General features: G+C 37.5%; 1 long non-coding RNA gene across 1 annotated transcript; it reads left to right on the top strand.

The window, feature by feature from the left end:
- Window positions 1–330: 330 nt before the first annotated feature.
- On the top strand, window positions 331–4788 carry LOC146001945 (uncharacterized). The gene is made up of 3 exons (XR_014443634.1): window positions 331–397; window positions 3276–3393; window positions 4571–4788. It is a non-coding gene; the product is annotated as an uncharacterized LOC146001945 (long non-coding RNA).
- Window positions 4789–16296: the final 11508 nt, after the last annotated feature.

The raw sequence follows: 16296 nt of genomic DNA, 5'->3' as shown, positions 1-16296 counted from the left end.
AACTTAAATATATCTATTATTATCAGTTTTCACCAAGAGAAAACCTTGCGAAAAAAATTGGAGCACTTGGTTATAACTAACAAATAGACCGGAAGAGAATATTACACCAGAACGTCAGCGTCATCCAGGGTCAACGTATCAAGATCTAGATAACCTCCACGTGTGAGTGATCATGCATTACACCTGCTTCTTTCATTTCCTTTTTCGCCAGATTGGCAAGGAAGAGATTCACAAGAAATCACCCAATAAAGAATAATAAAGGAAATTGCGATCGAAAACAGTAGATAAAACATTAATTCCAAGGATATTTGCTGATATATATAGAACGTTTGCTGTTACGGCGGTAAGACTCTTTTGATAGCTGTTCAAAAGCCTACAAGTCATCATGATCGCAAAGGTAAGATCTACCAATTCTATCATTGCGAAACCCCAAAAGACTTATCATTTAGTTTCAACCTTTTTTTTACTTATACGTAGATGTAATCTCGAATTCACATTGTCTATGACGTTGCATGAGCATCTAATCTTGACTTGGAACCATTCATAGGCTTGTAAAGTCAAAAGCAAAGATAAGAGTAGACCAATTGTATATCTTCATGTTCACTCACTGTTTCCAGAAATGTGAAGTTCAAGAATTGACACAAAGATGGCAGTGAGCAGAGAATAACTTCTAATACAGTATTTACATAATTCAGTTCCTTAACAGAACGTAGAATATCGAGGAAAAAACATGAACATTACCAAGTGTACTCCGAAATTCCACTGTGGTTGGTACTGTGAGTAACCTATTGCACTTTGTCACTTTGTCATGTTAGAACATGTTATACCTTTGCTACGCATCAACCATGCATAGATGAGGGTTATTTTCTGAGGTGTAGTTTAGTACAATATTAATGCGCCATAAAATCACTCAATATATTTCCAAGCCACAGAATTTGGACGTTCCCAGAATCGTTTTTTCGTCGGCCATCTTGTAAAATTGTTACGTTTCTCCGGCCTTCGATCAAGATATAAGTGACCTCCGCTTCTTATCAGCTAACAATGAAACAAATTCAGCCTATTCTGAGACCATTTCAGACGTGGGATAACCATAGATCGTAACCTTATGATCCCATAGCATACTTCGGTTCACAGGTTCCTACTTTTAGCAATAAACTCTGCTACCACTAATATTAGTTCCATATCCACTAAAGGAAAGTGTTTTGACGCAGACGCCATAGTTGTAAGGTTCACAACATGTTGCTAAAGCAGTGTCCAGTGCGGTGACTGGGGAGTGGGCGCTTGCTACCACTACTTTTGGCAACAGTTGCCCCTGCACTATAGCATATTAATGCTAAGCCTTGTTTATCAAGATAAAGTAAACTTTCCTTACCCTCCCCAAGGTAGCCCGCAGGATATTCTCTCAGGGGGGGGGGAGCGGCAGTAGGGCTTAAAGTTGGGGAAAGGGAAGGTTATGCTGTTCCCCATAAATTCTTATAAAGCATCCCCAGCACCTGGAAAATTTGCATAGACACTATATATGCTGTCTTTCACGGCATCTCTCGTCCATGTTTTCACGCTACAGTTTCAAAATTTGAATTGTATGGAACCTTTCCAGAAATCCCCCCGGTGGGGGCAAGTATCCCCCTGGATCCCCTCTGCGGGCGCCCTTGTGAGGGACAAGTTTGGCACCAAATCACCGCTACCGACAGTGGCACATAAGAAAGAAACGATAGGGTGTTTCAGGACTGAATAATCTTCCACAGATATTCTTTCATTAATTTCCACCAGATCTAGGGGGCTGAAATTATTGGTTTCAAACTGCCAGGAGTGAGAATTTGAAACCGACAAACAGCACTAGACTCTACAGTAATCGCTGCGGGTGTGTGGAATCTCGAAAAGTCGGTACTGGTACCGGAAAAAAATTGTCATCCCGATCCTGACTTCGGCAAGTGATTTCCCGTTTCCGAAAAACCAGACAGTTGAGAAATTAAAGATGATAGTGTTGAAAAATTGTTGTTCTTGATGTTTTCAGCGCTATGAATGTCTGAAATTTCTTGATATTGGGGCTTTTTATTCCAGAAATGCAAATACAATCACTTGGTGGGAGGGGGATAGTGTGTAGAATTCGTGATTCATAGAGTGCCAGAAAATTTGTAACATTTCACGTAGAGAAAATGTCCTGACTTAGTCGGGAAATAGCCAGTTTTTTGTCCCGAACGTCAGGATTTAAAAATTTTCGTGTCCTGATCTGAAACATAATTGTAGGCATCCAAAGATTTGTATGCTCTAAATGTTGTCTTATGTATACACCAGTACTTTCAATTAAATATGTAGAAATATGACCAACTACAATAACGCGAAGTAAACAGATGTCATTCTGGAATGACCCTGCAGTACTTGCTTGTTACTCATCCAATGGATGTGGAAACCTTCTACTGTACTTTGTCAAGATCTTTCTTCTTTTTCTTGTCACTGGGTGCTGTTATTTCATGCATTATATCTGACACAGAGAAACGCAAAATAAAAAGTTAGAAGAATGCGCTTCAACTGCCCATGGGCCCAAGGTGCACGTGCGGTAACATTTGTACCAAAGAGGAAGTTGCGGTACGTAAGTTGCACAACCGTTTCATTCGAGATTTTTTGTTTACTTGAGAATAACCACATCGTAATTCTCATTTGAACTGCTTTTTGGATCCCACTTTAAACTGTAGGCCCAGTCCCGATTAGCCTTACTGTGTATAAAGTGGACTTAAAATACGAACTCAATCAATCAACCAATGCAGTGCTTTTTATGTGCCTTCCTGCATTTTTCTCGATGAATGCATTTATTCATTTGGTCTGAGATACAAACTGTATGCATTATTTTGTTTCAACTGATGCATGTAACTTTCTTTGTGTACCGCTTTTCTTCGGCGTTCTAGATTTCCATGTGGTCCTTCTCACATGGGGTGGTCCATGGCTCAGAGAGTCTGTCGCCAGTGTCGGCGGTTAGGGGGCGAGAGGGGGCAACTGCCCCACCTCATTTTTAACCACTTTTGCCGCGGAACTACGCTAAACCTTATCTTCAAAGAGGAATATACTGTCTTTGCCCCCCCCCCCTCAATTTTTGAGCCTTGCCCCGCCGGTTTTGGAACCCAATCGCTGCCATTGTCTGTCACTATGGTATCCGCATTAGTGTATCTAGGAGGAAAATACACGGACACAATAGACAATGTCTATCAACAACAATAGTTTTCGTTGTATTCCATAACAGCTTCTTTTAATGAAATTTAATCTTTACCTTCTTCTTCCAGATCTTCGTCCTCTTCGCCTTGATGGCCTTTGCTGTGGCCACAGCAACCGAACAGAAGACTAAAGATCTTAAGACAGCCGACGCCTGGGGCCTTGGCTACGGTCTCTACGGACTGTGGGGTAAATATAGAATTCTCAGTTTACATTCCAGACAGTGAACAGCCTTTCATATTTTATATCATCTATATTTTGCAAAGACATATGTTTGATTAGCGCCAGTATTCACTCATTGTTTTCTGCCTAATGGACAGATTTTTCACTTAACGCTTATAACACTGTAGGGTTCACTAATTTTGATACCAACTATAAATTTTTCTTTTTTTCTTTCAGCGGACTTTTGTCAGCTTAACCCTTAATAAAGTGCATCTCTTAGGAATCAGTTAGTTCTAACTTAATCACATCCAGTCTCGTATGATTTAGTCAGTACTAGATGGCAGATGATTTTATGTAGATAATTAATAAATTAATTTCGGTACTACTTTACTATACCAGAGACACTTATCAATGATTTATTTCGCAATTTTTTACATTGCTAACGTACAATTCTGCTTTGCGGAACATGAATTTCTAACGAAAATAATGTCTATTTCTTACATTAACGAGTACTTACTGTTGTTCCTTATTTCCCACAAACCATCCAAAAGCCCCAAAAACCATGACATTAGCCCAAAAATTCACGATAGCCCCACGAACCATCACGGGGACGAGGTATGCCTACGAGGTTAGGTTAGGCCTGTTAGGTTAGGTTCCATTAGCACTCCTTTCGTTCAATTTAGCATTTACGGACAATACGAGAGCGTATTGTGCTCTCGTGCAGAAAGCAAATGGCGGCAGCAGCAATAGCGCGTCGGAAATAGATTTTCGTAGAAAACCACATGCATTCGCATTAAAATGGATCAAAACTACATTCCCGAACATCAATAACGCTACAGAAAATGATTTGCGTAAGTACTTTCTCCTGTAAATTTGAAGAAATCCGTGTTACCTTAATTTCAACATGTCTTACGGTTGTAGGAAACTTATTCTGCAAAAAATATTTACAAAAACATGTTTTTGTAAAACTAATCAGAAATTGTAGTTATTCTCAGGCGAAATCTTTCTACATTGGTATCAGTAAGCAAAAGCTAGCAAAACATTCATTGCAAATCTCTTTTTTAAAAAAATCGACACGACATAAAATAATGGAAATCTGCATACAATGATACTGAAGGATTATTTTGTTTTGTTAATAGTTACAGGACGACACGTCACCTGCACCATACTATGTCATTCTCTAATTCATTTCTCTATGTTCCAGGATATCCAATCATCCCATACGGCATTGGATATGGCTTCTATGGTTAAGACAAGGGGATGCGACACAGGAGTGGGAACTGTACAAAGACAGAACATGCTGAATGCTTCCTGAAAATCTTGAAGTTATTTTCTTCAAATTGTATCTTGCAATTGAAAATATAACTTTCCTGTCGTCTTTTGCTCCTATACGCTTACTAATAAATGCTCTTTTCTGTGTAATGCTTGGTTTTATTATATTGTTATACATTTTGACCATTTGCAATAATCAGTCATCGTATAATCTCTCTCCGCCAGCCTCCTTGGCGTAGTGGTTAGCATAACGGATAAAATGATTATATGATGGTATGGATAAAAGAACACTCAACCCTAGATGCCTGGCTTTCTAGCGCGCTGTGCTAACCACTCCTTCATGGTGTAGTTATGCTATAGAATATTTCCTCTAAATCCATATACATACATAAACATTCATGCTGGACTTGTTAATAACATCATGGCTAGCTCTCATTTCAAGTAAGCACAATGTTGAATGGATTTATACTATACATGTCAATGACGTAGAAAAATCACGAACGGAAAATAGAGAATCGTTATCGTACAAGCTGTCCAAAATGGTTCGGATTATGGTTGAGCTGATAACACTTTGAACCAATAGCATATCGATTTCCACCGATACCGATGCATGAAAAAGTAACAATTAAATGTTCCAAATATTAGTATTTATATTACTATATTCGACTTTTGATTCAAAGTATTCAAAGAATTATAAGAGAATATTAAAGTACCTGACAGTAAGTAATCACACCATATTGACGACAATGGGCGCCCGGAGGGGGGTGAGGGAAGCTGCCCCCTCTGGGATTTGTGGCATCAGTATCGCTTGGAATCCGTGAGAGTATCAGAATATGTATTGGTTAGAATCCGTGAGAGTATCGGGATCGGGTCAAATTGATATCGGTTCACTCCTAACTTGCACATTGATAGAAAATTAAAAATGTGTTTCTTATGCTTTAAAAGAATTCAAAAATACAAACGAAGTTCAACAAATCTCCAGTTAAATACTCCAGTTAAATCCGAAAAAGGTGCACTGTAAATTGATCTGAATTCAGGCTTTATCTAGCAGGATTTGGTACCCGCTCGGACAAATTTATTTATGTACAACCGCTGATTCAAGAGAGAAATAGCCGGTCCCCGTGTCGGAGTGGTTAACACATCGCGACTAGGACGCCAGGCGTCCCGGGTTCGAATCCCAGCCTGGGCGTGGATATTCGTGAGTGTCGATTCATCAATTTTATCATGTCATCATTCATCCCCATCTTCGCAAAAGTGGCACAAAAAGCGAAGTAAAATAAAGCAAATCAAACAAACAAACATCCAGTCTGATATCTACCCAATTGCAACGATACGCATGCCCTTGCCACTTTGAAGCACGAACGAGAGACCAGAAGCGCAAAACGTTCGCAGAAATCTCGCCAGATGGCACCAAAGACCTTGTCGTGTCACCTACCGGCGACTGCAGGAACTATCACGCCCTGGGATTGTGCATTCCTTGTAGTGCCGAAATATTCTTCTAAATGAAAATATGGTGAAGTTAATACCAATTTCATTACTAAGGCATCCATATAAACAATGAAAGTTGACATTTTTCGAATTGTTAACTTTGGATTTATTTATTTCTGCTTGTTTTGGACGCCGAAGTGAAAACTTCGTGGATTCTAGACCAGTTTAAACTTTTCTTGTATGAACACGAATAAAGTAAAAAGAAAGTAAAGTGCTCCCCTGTGCATTGCACCACGCTATGAAGGTGTATAGGGGTGTGGAGGCTCCACACTTTCTTGATCAGCACCACGCTCCTGGCCGCTTTACCCCCCAGAGTTTCCTCCAGGTACCCATTTTATACGACACTGGGTGGGCGGAAGAAGAGCTTGAACAGGTGGGAAAAATTACGGTTCTTCCCCGCCGGGGATCGAACCCAGGTCTCTTGCATGGTAGTCAGACGCCATAACGACTTTTTTCAATTTATTTCACTGTTCTGTTTAAATCAATTAAATTATAAATATCTACATGAATACATATAATTACACATCCAGATATTTTCCTAAATATTGAGACATTGAAACATTTTGAATTTTTTATTGTTTCCACCTAGATCGTTTGAGATACATGGTATATATATATATAGGGTGATGTTTGGGTCAGTTTTTCTACTGTATGCATAGTATATTGTGTCCGCTATTAGCCATACAACGGCATTTTTTCTTCACCAGGTAATATTTAAAATCTGGTAATATACACATTTTTGGTTGAAAGCATTGCGGCGATAGACGACGTATTTTCGCAAGGCACAGTGAAAAAAAACAAATTTCCGGAATACCATTACATGTAGTGAGGCGATGTTCGTTTGTATCCACCTCTCCACATTTTCTACACTAATTTGTTGGTAATCTTTTTATGTCATTTAGTGTGACATTTGTTGGAACTATATCATGTGTGGTGTATCACAAACTTCGTATGTCCGTGTCAAGAAAAGGCTTGTGAAGATTTCGCCATATATTAGACCAAAGAACACTAGGAAAGTTTTCCTCTATTCGACTCTTCTGCAAGGAAAGTTGTCGTTTGAAAAGTTCATGCAAATGGATTGACGCAGCATTCCCTTTCATATATATATAGAGAACTTTACGTAACTCCATCCTTGAACAAATACTAGTAAATACATAGAATTCTTTTTTTGTCGAGGAAAGTTGAGTGGATTTTGGGGTGCAAACGTATTGGTCAATATACGAAATCACAATGACGTAATCAACCTTTCAATAAATACAATTTATAAGCTAATAATAGCGATATGCGTTTATTTTCAATGTTCCATATTTCGAGTACACCTGTGATTTGTATTTGGCACATGATCGGGAAAGGTACCCGAACAAAATGTCCGTACCACATAAACCATCCCACAGCAGACTTTATTTGTCGAACACATTGCTGCGCAATTGGCAACACTTGAGCTACATAATTTAATTTACTAAAAATATTAGTGTGGAGAAACCAAACACGCTGGATTGAATTGGAGTTGTGTTCCTCTCATTTAATAGAACTGTGACCTGATTTCGCTTACAATTTTCATCCAATTTAATTCCAGCATACGGGACTAGTTTGAATGAAATGTGATCCCCAAGATTTTGAGTTCATTTACATATGGTATACATATGTGCGGCTGTTCTTGTTTCCAGTTTCCAACAGGTAAAGCGTTTTATACTTGTTCATGTTTATTTCTGCTCCACTTGAATAACAATACAAACATACTGCATTTAGTATATTTTGGAGCTGGGTCGTTGTATGTAGTTTACACATGCCGATAAATCGTCTGCGAACGTAAACATTTGCGTTTCAAAGAAAGCACTCTCTGCCCGTGGGGCTCGGCAATGAATGTATGGGAGTAGTGGGTTCAAGGTCAAGGCGAAGAGAAGCATACTCAAGGGATACCCCTGTAGAATGGATCGCGTCACGTGCATTGCAGGAGTCACGAATCCATGGATAAGGAGACGGGAGGTTGCCTTTCGATAGAAACCTTGCAAAACAGAAATAAAGCATCGCTGAAGCAATATGCTCGAAGTACCTGAAACAAATATTTGTGAAACATGAAAGGATAGTACACAAGCTGATGTTGTTGCATTTCATAATAAGCCATTAAATCACGTATACCCGCCACCGCTGAACAGATATTATGAGTTTTACTGAAATGACTGAGCTGACATCAAAATATTAAGAAAAATACGCAAAATGTAAAAGAAAAGAGGAAGGGATTGAATACGAGTTAATAAAAACAAAGAACAAATTTTATTAAAAATTTCACCTAACAAATAAAATATAAACAACAAAACAAGAAAGAACTATGCAAAAGCAACCGGGGTGAGAAAAAAGTACAAAAAATGACCCAAACAGTAACCCTTACTCGAATTGTGAGTTACTTTATAATCGATTGTAAACAGTTTTGAAATGCTCAGATACAACATTACAATTTTAACATGTTGTCCATTTCCGTGGCAAGAGCTGGCTGCAAAACCAGAGGTCCTATATTTTAATGCTGCGTCTAGGTACGAAATTTCATTGTTTCTTTTTCTTCATCACTCATTTTCATCTTAGTATAGGAGATAACAGACGTTGAGGAAAAGATAAAAAAAATGTAAAGATAGATTAGATGTTGTTATGACATTCCTTTTAGGCCTAAAATGATTTTGCAACAAATTACAAAAAATCTCATGTCTTGTGTGACCCTTTCTCTGGTGCAACTAAATCGCTTACTCTTTAATTTGGTTGAATATTGACGAGCAGAATTTATCAAATCTTTTAATGTTAGTTTGAATGTTGCCACGCTCCACATCAAACTGTTCAAAAAAACTAACTGCACATGATTACAAACCTCCATATTTCGTAGCTAAATATTCATTATCATCCGAATCATCTTATCAATTATCCTTGTTTTCCTTTTTTGTCCTCGTCACCAATTGTAATAACATTTATTAGGCAAACTTCAACAGGATTTATTGTAACTTATAACTTTGTGTTACAAAAACTCCATTGAAGGCTTAAACAATAACAAAACACAACCTATCTCCACATAGCAATATCCAGAGTCTATCTTTACATTTTCTTTATCTTCTTCTGAACCTCTGTCAGGAGACAGAGGTAAACATACCCAAAACACCAAAACATACAAATGAAAAATGTTAAAGTATCACGTGATAGCACTCTCTGCCCGTGAGGCTTGGCACTGAATGTATAGGAGTAGTGGGTCCAAGGTCAAGGCGAAGAGAAGCATCCTCAAGGGACACCACTGGCGAATGGATCTCGTCTCGTGTATTACAGGAGTCACGAATCCATTGATAAGGAGACGGGAGGTTGCCTTCCGATACAGTAGGTAAAAACCACTATTATGAGCACCACTTACAGGTGTAGAAAAGAAGAGGTCATTTGATTAAACAGTCCGATTTGCCCACACTTAAAATTATGCCAAGATCCTCTTATTCCCCATTTCTTCAAGTGTGATATGCTCTTAATTCTCAAGAATTTTGAATCCTAGTGTAGAAAAGAAGAGTTCATATGCCCCGATTTGCCCACACTTAAAACAATGTCAAGGGGGGGGGCATATAGCCCAATCGGCCATGTGTGTACATATTTAAATCTAAAGAATTTTGAATTCTAGTGTAGAACTCCCCTCAGACAGATTTGCCCAAGTGTGTAAAAGCTACATCTCTCAGTTTGTTGTCCATAAGCTTGTCAAAAATGTGCCCCTCTTGATATTGTTTTGGCTACACTTAAAACTAAGCCAAAAATGCTCGTAAGAGCTTTTGCTTACACAATAATATAATACAAGGGGCAGGCATGCAAACTGCTTGCATGTTTTTCTAATCTTTTGATCAGTTCCATGTCCCGGCAGGCAATTAATTAAGCAGGCCTGGGAGATTTATATGCGTGCATGCATGAGATAAAATCTACATTGTACCCTTTCAGGGAAAATTTCCCCCCCCCCCCGTACATGCCTTCATGTTATTGACTCCAAGGGAAATTCTCAGTAATGAGAATATTGGCCCCTTGCATGTTGTCAGACAAGCCTGAGCACAATTCTGGTCTTGTCTTGTGTTAATATAAACCCGAGCGGGACTTACAGAATATACATTGCACAATTTCAAAGTCCAACTTTGAATTGTATTTAGCTGATATAGAGCTATGAGCTCTGGGTTCTCAATAAAATGTCGACATAGTCCCATGGCTTATTGCCTTGTAAACAGGAGGCTCGGGTTTGAATCCTGATAAAATGTAATGCCTCCCCTGATGGCAAAGTGTTAATATTTGTGCCTTGTAAACAAGAGGCTCGGGTTTGAGGCCTGACAAAATGTGTAAGATTGAAATACATGTGGCAGAATAATATCCCCACACGTGATATTTTGAGAATATTTATTGCTAGCTGATATACAGCTGAGGTTTGAAACCTGGTAAAGTGTGTTGTACAACAGCATAAAAGAACAAAACTACTCTATATTGGGGATCACCAGAGCATAGTTATTGCTGTTGTTTGTATAATTGTTTTGTCATAGTTCTGTTTTGTTTTTTTTGGACCAGGAAATTTTATATAAACAAACAACAAAAATGCCAAAACAAAAATATTGCAATCAATGCAAAAAAAATATATCTAGTTCTAATTGGTCTAGGCACCGGTTTAATTGTGACCGTAAGAAATGCAGAAAGGCTACAAAAATGTGTCCAAGATGCCATAAAATATTAAGCAAGGCATATTACAAATGGCACAAGTGTAATTCTTATGTACAGTCATCAATATTGCCCTCACAACCATCTACATCTGGTCTGAAAAGAAAGCATGAAGCACCTGTTAATGCTGGACCGGCAAAGCAGCCACGCCATGAACCCATCCATAGCAGTTTTAACGGCCAATTAAGGGATCAATGTTTTGTATCAGAGCCAAGATGTGGTATTAAGAATTTTTTGAACAGTATAAATCCAGATGTGCAGGCAATTCTAAATGCACAAAATGGCTCTTATAAGCTGTCCCTCAAATTGTTTACACAATATAAGAAGCCAAATGGCACAAAATTTACACAGCCCCACATAACAGAAACTGTACCGGTATATTCAAATGCAAATTCAGACAAAATAATAAGCAGTTTGATAGATCAATTAAATATTAAACACTCTGAATTTGCAGCAAAAGAGTCAGGATGGAGCCTATGCGGATCTCCACACAAGTTATATGTTAATATTTCTGAATTCAGCCCATTACAAGGATCTACATATCTGCCATTACCTGCCAATATTAAAAACAAAAGAGCCGTGTATAATATAAAAAATAATGATGAGAAATGCTTTTTGTGGTGTATTTTAGCTGCTTTGTATCCAGTTTTAAAGAATCCTCAGAGAATAACTTATTATAAGCAATATGAACATGATTTTGACGAGGCAATGGAGGGTTTAGAATACCCAATGCCTGTTCAGAATATTGATAAATTTGAAAAAAGGCCAGGCATATCAATGGCAAACAATTATCTATTAATGTATTTACTTGTTCTACTGGCCGTGACAATTGCTTCATAGATCCTCTCAGAATCAGTACACTTGATGATGAATCTGCTATTCCGATTGATTTGCTCTTAATTGAAAAGGATGGCACTCTGATACACAGTCTTGAAGCTTTAGTCAGAACACAACTAGACAAATCCAATACAATATTCAAGTTGTGTAGAAGATGTTTGTCTGTATTTGATGGTGAAAAAATAATAAATGGGGTTCGTGAAAAAAATGCAGAAATTGCTAAAAACAAGTTAATTGAGCATCTGAAATACTGTGGGAATCATAAACCTGTTCATATGCTTATGCCTAAGCCAAGTGAAAATGCCAAATTCAAAAAGTTTGAAGCCTTGTTGGAACACCCAGCATATATAGTCTGTGATTTTGAATCAAACCTCAAACCCCTTGCATTCTGCAGCCCAGACCCTGAGGAATCTTCAATTACATCATATCAATTACATGAACCTTCCAGCTTTTATTATGTGGTTGTACAGGGTGGTGTGGTTAGTAAAGAATATTTATACATGGGAGCAGATGCCATCAAAGAATTTGCACATAGAATAGAAAATGAGTGCCATCATATAGCATCTAATATCTTATTAAAATCAAAACCCATGTTGCCCTTAACAGAGAAACAGATTGAAGGTTTCAACAATGCAGAAAAATGCCCGGTATGTGATTCTGAATTTTCAGATACAAATATCAAGGTTCATCACCATTCTCATACAGATGGTAAATTCTTAATGGCCCTGTGTAATAGCTGCAATATTCAGATCCAGAGAACAAAATTTGTCCCCATATTTTGCCATGGTGCATCCAATTATGATTTTCATCATTTGATCAGGTACGAGGGGTTTAACAAGCAGAATTTAAATATTTTAGCTGAAAATGATGAGAAATATATTGCCATTAACAAAATAATTAAAGTTAATGGTGTTTCTATTCACTTAAGATTTCTTGATTCATACAGAATTTTATCGGCTAGCCTGGCTACACTGGCCACTCAATTATCTGATGATCAATTTAAAATTACATGTGCTTTGTTTCCAAATCAGGACCTGAAATTAATTAGGCGGAAGGGTGTATATGCATATGATTATGTTACAGATTTTTCTAAATTTGATGAGTGTTCTCTGCCACCACAACATGAGTTTTACAGCAAAATTAGAGGATCTGGAATCACTGATGAAGATTATCACCATGCCCAGTTGATGTGGAACAATTTAAAATGCCAGACATTTGGAGATTATCACAAGGCATATTTAAAACTTGATGTGACCCTCTTAGCTGATATACTGCAGGCATTCAGAAAATCTTCCATGCAAAATTATAAACTGGATCCAATGTATTTTTACAGTGCTCCGGGCCTAGCATGGTCTGCAATGTTTTTAAACACTGAAATGCAATTGGATCTGATCCAGGATCAAGATATGTATCTGTTTATGGAACAATGTATAAGAGGAGGCATGGTGCAATGCTCTCAGAGATATGCCAGAGCAAATAACAAATATATTCCTGATTATGATCCAGCACTGCCATCAAATTATATACTGTATGTAGATGCAAACAGCCTCTATGGTTATGCTATGATGGATAAACTGCCATATGCAGGTCTTGAATGGGTTGAAGATTTCAACATTGAAGATCTTAAGAATTTTGATGACAGTAACTATGGCCTATTCTTAGAGGTTGATCTGACAATTCCAGATAATTTACACAACACATTTTCTGATCTGCCCCCAATTCCTGAGGTTAAGTGTTCACCTGGCTCTAAACAAAAGAAATTGATGATGACTCTAGAGCCGAAACAGAATTATGTCTTATATTACAAAAACCTCCAGTTCCTGATGAATCATGGTGTTCAAGTGACCAAAGTTGGAAAAGTTTTGAGGTTCAGGCACTCAAGATGGTTGAAACCATATATTGATACAAACACAGTGCTTCGAACATCTGCATTGAGCCAATTTGATAAGACCTTGTTTAAATTGATGGTCAATTCAGTGTATGGCAAAACAATTGAAAATGTCAGAAAACATATTGATGTTAAAATAATTACTGACCCCAGCCGGAGCAAAAAATTGATTGCAAAGCCTAATTTCAATTACAGAAGAATTTATGATGAAAATATGGCACTTTTCAACATGAAAAAAACAAATATTAAATTTGATAAGCCTATTTATGTAGGGGCTGTGATATTGGAATTGGCCAAATTACACATGTTAAAATTGTATTATGATGTGTTGAAGCCTTTTTATGGTGATTGTGTAAAATTGATGTACATGGACACTGATAGTTTTGTTCTTGATATTCAAACAGAAGATGTTTATCAAGATATAGCACAGCCTGAATTGTTTAAATATTTTGATACCACTGAACATTCAAAAATTAAACACCACAACAAAAAAGTGCCTGGCAAGTTAAAAGATGAGACACTTGGTGATGTTATTGTGGCATTTGCTGGGTTAAGGGCCAAGATGTACAGTTTTGAAACATGTAGTGGCGCTGTTGCAAAAAAAGCCAAGGGCATTGGCAGAGTGACTGTTGACAAAGGGCTTGAATTTGAGGATTACAAAAATTGTCTCAAATCATGTAGCACAATCAGAACATCAGAATCCAGAATTCAGAGTGTGGATCACTTATTGACTACAAATATTGTAAAAAAAAGTGGCTCTGGACCCACATGATGATAAGAGATGCATTTTATCATGTTGCATACATACTTTACCATGGGGTCATTGTGATTTGAAAAATAGCAATCAATGCCCAATTACAGAGCATGATTTGAAATAAATAAACATGCCTATGAACTTATTTGGGTTCAAAAAACAGGCTATTTTGGAGCTGCCAACATCACAACCCTCTTCTGATATGATATCTAAACTAAGTGCTTTGTTAATTATTCATCTGAACAGCATACATACAGATGTTGATGATGAAACAGGTAAAATATTGTACATATTTAACAATAATTTAAATCATTACCAATTACCTGTAGGTGGGCAATTACAATTTATTACAACCCCTGAGGGTGATGTCAAGATTTCAGTAGGGAGAAATATTTATAGAATTAAGCACTCAAACATGATTTCTGGCACTGTATATACTGTTTCTGCTGGTGACTGCTTATATATTGAGGTCCCTGGATCATATGACAAGTTTATACCTCTTTTATAGAATTAAGAATCAGATATTCAATAATAAATAACCATTAAAACAAAAATGCCTAATGATATATTTGGCCATACAAGACATGAAGATCACAGTGATGAGATTCTGATGCTTGATGTTAGAGTCAAGAAATTAAGAAGTGATTTACAAGCTTTACAAACCACACTCAATGCCAGTCTTCAATTAGAAATTACAAATTTAAAATCACAATGCATGGACCCTCTTCTTAAAATTGATTCTGAACTCAAATTGCTGCTTCAGAAATGTACTGACCTGGCCACATTGGATAATTTTCAAAGTTTAGAAGAAGCTGTAGCAGCTCTTCAAGCCAAATTTAAGACCCAGACCACCAACTCTGAGCAATTGAAACAGCAATTGGAGGAACAGATTAATAATGTACAGACACAGCTCCAAACAATTGTCAAAAGCATAAAATCACAAGAAGATTTTGATCTAGTGATTTCCACTCTAAAAGAACAGATTCAATCACTCCAAATACCTAATCTGGACCCCTTGAACAATGCCATTGCCGAGGTTAAAGAAAAAATTGAGACACTTGAAAATTTTATGAACAACTTGCCATCTTCTGATGCTTTGAGTGCAATAACTCGGAGTGTTGCAAATATTAAGCTGCAACTTGAAACATATGAAGATTTTGGAAAAATTCAAAGTACCATAACCCATCTTGAGGGTACAATAGCAGCAGTGCAAAGTGATTTGACAAATGTACAAGAATCCCGCCTGCCCGGGATTGTAGATACCCTTGTTAGTGTCCAGGAACAGATCACAAAGCTTGAAAACCTCAACACTGAATCTGAGCCGTCACATTTTCATCACTTGATTGATGATATCCAAACAAAGCTTGAAATTTTACAACAATCAACACCCACTCAGGCAGATATAGCCCTGCTCCAAAATGCTATGCAAAATGTGGCTGATGCTTCTGAATTAAACAATGTGAAATTGGCACTTGAATCTTTGCAAAATACTGTGTCAAATCTGCCTACATCACAGGAACTTAAAAATATAAAGAGGGCAGTGAATCGCATATTGAAATCAGAAGATATCAAGAATATCCAGACAGAGATCAAACAACTCACTCAGACAGTGGCCACTCTACCAACTAATCAACATATTAATGAACTGCATGCCCTGTTTGAGGATATCAGAAGACAGGTCCATGATCTTACTGCTCAAAATTCAAAATTGGCAGTTATTGAAAATTTGCAACAAATTGTAGCTAATATCAAGCAACAGCTAGGGACCATGGAATCCAATCAAGCAAATGCTCTGTCTGTTTTTGCCACCCAGCTACAAGAGATTGTGCAACAATACAAGAAACTTGTTGTGGACATAAAAATCAAGCCAGGCCATGATGATGTTGTTAGAACCATCAATGAGCACCTTGAATCTGTAACAAGCAGATTGCTTACAGCAGAAAAAGAAATAACAGGCATAATCGAGAATCCAAAACATACAGTAATT

This window comes from Lepisma saccharinum, chromosome 18 (assembly GCF_977018435.1).
Source record: "Lepisma saccharinum chromosome 18, izLepSacc3.1, whole genome shotgun sequence".
In the NCBI taxonomy this organism is placed as follows: Eukaryota; Metazoa; Arthropoda; class Insecta; order Zygentoma; family Lepismatidae; genus Lepisma; species Lepisma saccharinum.
The sequence above is the reverse complement of the archived record's forward strand: the minus strand, read 5'-3'. Positions and strand labels throughout refer to the sequence as shown.